Source organism: Passer montanus, unplaced genomic scaffold, assembly GCF_014805655.1.
Source record: "Passer montanus isolate IOZ18808 unplaced genomic scaffold, ASM1480565v1 scaffold38, whole genome shotgun sequence".
NCBI classification, from domain to species: domain Eukaryota; kingdom Metazoa; phylum Chordata; class Aves; order Passeriformes; family Passeridae; genus Passer; species Passer montanus.
Genome location: NW_024368596.1, coordinates 6,368,956 through 6,378,289, shown reverse-complemented (window position 1 = coordinate 6,378,289; position 9,334 = coordinate 6,368,956).

The following is a 9,334-nucleotide window of genomic DNA, read 5'->3' as shown; positions in this document are numbered from 1 at the left end:
ACCCCCCACATCCCCCCCACTAAAGAGTATCCTTGCTGATGTGCTCAACTTCTGTCTAGAAGGGCTAGAGAAGGATTCCTTTCCCTTTTTACAGATGCCAGCAACAGAATAAATATTCTTTCCCTCAAGACTGTTTTTGGAAAACAAGATATCACAAGCATTTGAGCAAACAAGCATTCTCACTGAAAGTATTCACACAGCTGCTTTCTAAGTGTTTGCAAACCATTCAGGTACGGATCAGAAACAATGATGTATGATGGAGGTGACCAGCAGCACTTCAAAAACCTGGAGAGCCAAGATTTCATTCATTCAATATGTAAGGAAGATGAACAGCTCTCTTGCCTTTAATTCCTCTCGAGGGTTTTTCACATGAATATGTATATGCAGGCCCTGTTGTTCTCTTTATAGATTAAGTTTTAGAAAACTGAAAGAGTTTCTTATTAATGCTGAAGCTAGAAGGTGAAAGCACAGCCATTGACTATATGTGGTTACAAAGTATATATTTTTCTACATGTAGGCAATAACTTGCTTACATCTCTGAATATAATGCTAAACAGTTGCTCTTAGCAGTTTCTCACGTTTATTTGAGCACCTCATTCAAGTGATGGACTCCTGGAGGCAGAGCATTTTATGTCAGAGAAATGAGAAGAGCTGCCCTGAGTATACAGCAGAAAAAATTCTCTAATCTAGTCCTGCTTACATATAGGCTTCTGCATCTATATTTCACACAAAGTCACCACACTTCTAAGAGCTACAGATCTTCTGCTGCTTTCACTGAATTATATTGATTTCAGGTACCTAAATTAGAACCTTGATTTCAGGAGGTATTATTCACAGTTTAAATGTAATGCAAAATGCAACTATTCAATGCAGATATTCTGACTGCTTTAAAACTGTGTCCAGGTGTAGAGTCAGTTGCTTAACTGGGGAATCAGAGTTTGTTTGTCATCTCTCTATTTCAGTTTCTTTACATCAGTCAATCACCCCTGGTTGTGCCAACACAAAACTGCTAAGCCTTTTTTAAAAAAATGCGTATCACATAATGTGTTCTTTTAGTGTTTGAGCCTGTGCCCATTGAGGTCAATGACAAAGCTTCTATTGACATCCATGATACAGAATCAGGCCCCAAGGCTCAAAGAATTGGTGCATTGTTAATCTCTTGGTGCTAGCAGGCAAAAGGGCTTGTATATGCATATCCCACTGCCAATAAATGAATGCCAAGCAGTCAGCATTTCTTGCACCCAAAGAATACATACTTCATATCCATATAAGTTTTTAGAAGTCCAAATGAAGCACAGCCCTCTCTAGGCTCCCAGAGCTAATTCCTCTACCTTTGGATTAAACCATCATTAATGAGCAACCCAAATTTTGCTTAATTAATCAGACCAAACACAAATCTAGCATATTTTTGCATGGAAGAGAGGTAGTCTGTTTGTTCTATTGTCTCCTCTGTCATCGATCCTGTACAGTACATTTTACAGGGTAAAGTTTTGAAACGATTAACTGCCCTGTTCCCCCATAGTACTTCACACATCTGATCGATTTCTAGTCATTTCGTTCAGCCCTGACCTTGCTGTGTTACAGTTATTTCTGTGGTTCCAAATCCAGTTAATCTGTGCTCAGTGTCTGAATTTACAGCTGAACAACCTAAATATTTAAATATTAACTAACCTTTGCTTCTTTCTAAATTCTTTTTTGCTTCCTAAATTGTTATGGTATGATCTCAGTACTTTTCATGTGAACTGTGGGGACATATCCTGAGGCCTGTAATTTTCTTTGACAAAAATCCTGCTGAAGATGGAAGTACACTCCCAAAATCTGCAAGGCTATTTAACTCAATCTCCCATTTTTTTCAGGAAACAGACTCTTTAGAGAATACCTATAGAGGTCTTTGAAACACTGAAAAGCATTAGGCAAGGGGGGTAAGGATTGGCAAGAATATAGACAGTTTTCTAATAATCTGAATCCATTGATATGGAACATTATCATGTTTATGTGAAACACCTTTTCCTTTAATGCTGCTCCTAGAATAAAAGAGATGCTTTTGAGATCAAACTACTTTTCATCTCTAAATCAGTTTTTGATTTAGAGTAGAAATGATAGCATCACAGAATGGTTTGGGCTGGAAGGGATCACCCAGTTCCAACCCACCTGCCATGGGCAGAGATACTTTCCACTAGAACAGCTTACACAGGGCCCCATCCAACCTGGCCTTGGACACTTCCAGGGATGGGGCAGCCACAGCTTCTCTGGGCAAACTGTCCCAGGGCCTCACCACCCTCACAAGAAAGAATTTTTTCCTCACATCTAATCTGGACCTACCCCCTTTCAATTTAAAGCTGTTCCTCCTTGACCCATCACCACAAGCTATTGTGAAAAGTTCCTCTCCAGCTCTTTTGTACTCTACCAAGCAGATCCCCGAAGAGGCCAGATCTGCTCTGCTGAAGTCCAGGGGAATGAGCTTTCTGTGTGCCCTCCTTGCTGCCCTAAGGATCTAGAACTCCACCACTTCATGGTCACTTCATGTCCCTCCACTCAGCTGATGGAATCATGGGCTCTACTGAACAGAAGGAGAAGCCATTGAGCTGAAATACACACTAAGCCCCACGTGAGCAGTACTGCCCTGAGTGGAAGATGTATTCCTTTCACATAGCCACTTAGCAGCATTGCTCACATTTTTAAGAATGAGTTTTGCTGCCTTTTGTGACAAAAATAGGCTTTCATTTCTTTCTTGCTTCTGTTTCAGAATGAGCTTTGTTTTTCAGAACAAGCCAACACAGCTTCCACATGCACATCAGATTCTTACAAGCAACTTCAACAGGACTGAAAGTTTCAGAAGTTTCAGTGTGTTACACTTGATAAACCTCACTGACAAATTCCAGGAAAGGACATCACTGGGGGTGCAATTAGAAGGCAGTGGTATCACACAGAAACCATTGAAGACCTTCTTTAGCCTTTAAAGACTTACTTGGTTGTAAGATTGGGAAGGGAGAGAATATGACTTGATTCTCTCAGGGCCCCAGACAAGTTGGCAGAACTAAGAGCTTGAAAGTGCATTTTTAATCTTAAAAGGAATATGTTTGGTACAAGTAATCAAGAGATACATAGTATTCCACAATTCCATTTTCACAAAGCTGCTGTGAAGTATTTATTTCTGGGTCAGTTGGAAGTACTCAACCTTCTGAATTAGAAATATATTTCCTTTGTGGGGAATGCACATATACATGTACTGCATGGGTTTTTTACAAGTAATGATCATGGCCTAATCAAAATAAAGTTAGAATAGTATTTCCTCCTTTTTGCATTTGACATCTAATGACTTGGAGTCCAGTCTGATGTCAGTGATGGTTTCTAATTCACTGTACAGGGGACCAGAACTTATCTCAAATGTACTTCATATTACTTACTTTATATATATTTTTATATTTCTAGACTTATCAATCAGATCTAGCCTGATAACCTTGAGACAGTCTGTGAATTTTGAAAAATGCTTTTGCTACTAAGAGCTGCCATTCAGCTTCCTGTTGGCTTGAGTAGTCTAAGTGGTCCTGTATGTTCCAAAAACCTCACTAATTCAGCAAAAGTCTTTTGATGAACACGAACTAAATTGAGAGGGTAGATCTTCCCTGATGAACCAATTTTGGAAATTTTAGTTATGTTTTGTCATCAAAAAGAGTGTTGCTGACGGATGTGAGAAGTGCTGTCAGCTGATCTTTGTGGTTTTAGCTTACAGCTACAGTTCTAACAAAATTATTTTCATGTATCTATTTTAGAAGATCATTATCACCTTATTTGAAATATAACATAATCAAGGCATATGTGAGTGTAAAGTCATGGGGACCAATGACTATTTGTAAATATGAGAACTACAGGAATAATCTGTTATGAAAAGCTGGCATCTATATTTCATCCTGAAAATATGCAGAAATTTGTTGACTTTTGGTTCATTATTGTGCAAAGTATGGAAAATGTATTCACTGAGAACAAGTGAAACAGCTGGATTCTAGTCTTGCTTTAAGTACTAATCTCAGCACTTACTAACTTCCCAATGTCATCTCCAATGTGAAATAGCTCTTGCAGCCTGTGCAAAGCTCATGCTGCAGTCGAGGAGGCTGTGGCCTGAGCTAAACCAGCAGAACGTATCTGGAGAGCATGGTCACACTCACACAGCCCTGTGCCTATGTGGAGATGTCCACCATGGTCCAGTGTTTACTTGGGTTGACAGTAGTTCTGCAGGGATGTTTCTCAGGCTCTTAATTGTCAGTAACTGGAGTTTCTTTAAGAATTGACTCATGGACTGTTCTGGAACAATTTCTGCAGTTTCTGAATTTTTTTCATCCTCTAAATTACAGTGTTATCCCTGAGCCTCTTTTTCCTAGTTAGGCAGGGTTTTCTCCCCAGAAATTGTATGTGAACTGCCCTGTCAGAGAAGCACCACTGGGATGGTAATTATTTGTGCACAGATCTGCCATTGACTGCTGGCTGTACAGGAGTTGAGACAACTCCTGGCACTCTGAGCCATATTTTACAGCTACCCATTGTTGTATTTACAACAATGCAGCTGGCTGAGGTGGCATCTCTCAGCATTCTTCTGCAGAGGGACAGAGCATGTGGGACAAAGGTCATCTACTGAGCAGAGGTATATACTGGCAGGTGGCTTCCAGCTAGAGCCAAGTGGGAGATAAATGATTCAGAAACTACAGAGCCCAGGAGATGAAAATCTTGAAAAATTCTAGTCATTATGGTCCAATTCACAAAGAATTAGAATAATGCCCTGTTTCTTCCTTACTTAGCACAGACACTTGTTTTTCATGATCTCAAAACGTTAGTAAATCCATAAGAGAGAATATTTATCCTCCAAGATGAATCCATAATCTAATCAAATGCATACAGCAAACACATGAGTTCATGTGTGCCTTAAAGCAAAACCCCTCACTGAAAACTTTTGGAGTGCTGCTCTACTTAGAAGTTGAATTCAGCTGCAAGAGCAAAGCCAGGTTCAAGGTTCATGTATATTTAGGCGTAAGGGATTGTGTGAAATTGGTGCAGTGGGGTACACCTAAAGCTATGAATGAGCTTGTGCTGAAAACATACCCTTTGTGCTGCTGTCATTGGATTCCACCTTTGACAGCAGAATTTTCCCCTAAAGAATAACAGAAACAAAGGTTTTCCAAAAGATTTCCAGCATGTCACATTTCATATATACTTAATACTTCAAAACCTTATAACAGCACTCCAGAAATTTACAGCAGCAGGGGGATCTATTTAGCAATGCCTTTCCAGTAATCTGTGTTTTTTAGTTTTTTTTCTTCAACAGCATAATTATGTTAGAAATAAGGAAAGCAACTTGTATTCATGGTCCAATTTAATAGGCCCCAATACTTTGCTAAAGTACTGCAGTGGATCAGTTGGAGTTAATTATTATACAAGATTACATTGCAAATAACAACAGTATGTCAAAGTAATGCATAATGTCTGCTTTGCAACACAAAAGAGAGAAATTTCAAACTTAAGTCTAAAATTATGTCTTTGCATTTCCTCAATTCACTATATAACACTTAAAGTATTACAGCCCCAAAGAAACCTTGTGTAAGACTGGCCACTTCCTAGCTAACCCTTACATGATAACTGCCTACAGCTGATTAACAAGAAGGTCTTAAGGACAACCCTGAATTGTCTTGCTTTGGGGAATATAATTAACTGGTTAATTGCTGTGAAAGTAATTGTTGAGATGGATGCTGCTCCAAGTCAGTGTCATAGCTTAGGTGCAGGAGGCAGAGCTGTTGTTTCTGAAAAAGAATGATTTTTATGTAAATGGGTTTCAAGGTAGAACTCCAAGGTGACCTCTCTGCCACTTTCTTCTTCCAAAAAAAAATTTTTAAAAAAATCCATGCTCTTGTTTCAATGTATAATGAACAAAAGTTTATGAATTATTTTAAACATAAAAATTCTAGTCCTTATTTTCCTGCTGTTCCCTAGCCTCCCTTGTATCTCAACACTATGGATATGTGGGAACAAAATGGGCTATTAGCTTTATTCAAAGACCATTGAAGTCAATAGAATGCTGCTTAATGAATGTAATGGTTTTTAGATTAAACTCTAGGTTTCTGCATCACAAGTACCAAGGAAATAGCATCTGACTCATGGAAAGGAAGGACTTGACTTGATTTGCATTCATTGTTTTGTATTTGCTAAAAGACATAAATTATTATCTGAGATTGAGCATCCGTTATGGTTTGATGTTCTAAACAGTTCTTAACCGTTCTTTGTAGCACCAGAGGGAACTCCAGTAGCAAGTGGAACAATCACATTTGATATCCCTAATATTTGGAATGCAATATAACAGGTAAAAGAGTAATTTGAAGCAAGAAATTTTTGTTTAATTTAACTTTTTACTCTTTAAACAGGGTTCTTCATGGGGCACATATGCAAGTAAGCTAAACAGTAAAAACAAATGTTAAATTTAAGATCTGGGAATAATTTTTAAATGAAAGAACTTTAGTCTCATGGAAGTTAAATCTGATACATAGATTACTCAAGGGTGTGTAGCCTTGATCAGAATTTTTGTGCCATGAAAAATATATTTACTGCATTTACACTGCAGAAAAGTTGAACAAAGACCATTTGCCCTACTCCACAGCAGAATTTATTTCATTGATCTAAGGTGCTTTACACTGGATTAGGATTTGATCCAGTATATTTCGAAAAGCTACAGAAAGAACTGTGGGACTGTGAACACCAAACAGATGGGTGCCCCTTCCTTGACTTTGCCTGAGCCAGTTACACTGTGAAATCTGCTTTCAAACTTACTGAAAGCCATGGTTGTATAAACAACAGAGCTTCATCATCAAAAGTAGGGTGCTTTAGCAACATCATGAGTTAGACTAAGTTCCTAAAAATAGACATTCAGTGATACCTTCATGTTAGTGTTTGAGTGCTTAGCTGCTATTGAGTGTTTATGAGGACCCAGGAGAACTCAGAAGAGGATCCTAGTAGTTCACATGTTCAAGAGCAATTTCGGGTTAAACTGCTACTAAAACAACATCTAACAGATGATAATAAATAAATATATATCTCTTCTCCTGTAAATCAGGTCTGTAGACTCCTTGAGACATTTCTGGTCTACTTCTGAAGAATCTGCAAAAGGTAATTGAGGAGTGTACATCTATTGCCAGTCAACTTTGGTTTGCTATATAAGGAGCACTGCATATCTTCCGGAAAAAGCTTAAGACTCTTCAAAGTGATATAAGGTGAGAATTGCTATTACAAAACCCTTCTGCAATTGTGGGGTTGTTTTTTTCTTCTTATGCCTTCTGCTGTGCTGAAAGAGCAATCAAACAGGCAGTCAGTTTTATGCTGCAATTATCAAGACCCAGAACAATTGCTACAAGTTGTGACTTACAAAACCAAACAACTTTTAATTAGGGATGGAAGTTTCATCAAGCATGAGAACACTTCTGTTAACATTGGCTATACTGTTAATATCAGAACTTTTCAAATAATAAGCCACTGGGTTTCTGAAGGGTTTTCTTTTCTCCCAAACACTGCAGATTATTAGAACTATGTTGTTGTTCACAACAACCTAAGCGTATACCTGTAGCCATCCTGTACTTTCTGTTCACCTCTCTGAAATCAGTGAAACAAATCATGTTGGATGAAATTCATCTCTGTCCAGATGGACAACGTAAGTCCTTCACAATGTGACAAAGTATGATTTTGTTGGGGGTTAGGTTTCTTGCCTTTTGTTCCCTTTTACTTATAGAATTTCTTCCCATACGTTGCTACGAAGCACGAATGACTGGGTACTTAAGAAACCAAAGAAATGACCAAGCTCAGGAAAGGAAGGTATCTGGTCACACTTCTCTTCCCTGGGAGTTTCTCTCTTTGGGGAGAGATACTGGGCGAATTAGGCACATAAAGGACAGGGGCTGGGGACAGCTGTTAGCTCTCTTTCCCTCGCTCTCTTTCCCTTGCTCTCTCTCAGCTGAGGAGGAGGATGTTTGGAGCTGCTACTTGGGGAAAGGAATTCACTGCCACCACCATAACCCAGCCTGGAGCTGCTTCTTCTGCCGTGGAGGGTGAGCCTCTGCTTGCTAGAGCAGCCACTGAACTGGGACCTTATTGACACCTACCTCAGTAAAAGACAGACTCATCCCCATCTGCTTGGGTGCCCGGAATCCTGAGCCCTCCTCTCCCTGCCCTGCCCAGAGCCAGGCCGCCACTGCCCGCCCTCCCTCCCGCTGTTTCTTGGGTACTGCTCTGGGTTTTTTCTACGCTGTACCCTGCACACCCTGCCCTGCCAGGATGTCCCACAGTTCCAGCTACCGCCGCACAGCTTCTGATACATCTCGTCCACTACCCCAGGATTTTTGCTCATTCCAGCCATTCCAGCTTGGTACTCCTCAGAGTCCTGCTGGGCACTGGGATCAGCTGCCCCAGGGTTTGAGGAGCAAAGCCTCTCTTCTCTCCTCCATCCCTTCCCTCTGGGCCCAGCCGCCATTGCCGCCATTGCCGCGTGCTCCCCGGGCCCGCACCACAGCGCCCCCTGCAGCCCTGGAGGAATCACCGCCCTGCCCTGCCCAGCGGGAGCCAGCAGCGCCCCTGCTGGCCGCGCCCGGAACTGCACCGCGGGGAAGCGCCGCGGCCGAGCCGCCCCGGGCTCCCGGCATTGCCGGCTGCTGGCAGGGCAGAGCTGCTGGGGTTTGCCTTGTTATACACACCCGCAAAGAACTGTTATTCCTGTCCTCACATCAACGCCTGAGAGCTCCTTAATTTCAAAATTATAATAATTTGGAGGGAGGGGGTTTACATTTTTCATTCCAAGGGAAGCTTCTGCCCTAGCAGAGCAGGACCTGTCTTTCAAACAGAGACAGATTTAAAGTCTCTGCATTAGATCTTTCAGTATACAGGGATGCAAATTTCCAGCCAGTGGGTTACTGCAATGTTGCAATAGGATATCTTTCTCTTCCTACTATTTTCCTCTGTCGCCTTCTCAGATTCTGGACTGTTCTGTAAATTCCCTGTATTGACAATTTGCTATCATCCTTGGTGGTTTTCTTCCATTTCTTACTTTGTTAGACCCCAAGCTGTTGGAATTGGATGGTAGGCAGGTCTTCAAGTGAGAGTGATAAAAAAGGTCTTCAATTACCAGAGCCACCCATTCTTACCATATATGCTTTATGGACTTCTTTCTTCTAAGTAAATGCTTTTTTTTTTTCATATCAGTTACATAAGGAAATCTTTTCACATTCAAGGTGATATATCTTGGGCAATGACAAAGAAGGGAGAGAACAATATTCCACAAACACTATATTCCCCAGAACTACAGAAGACA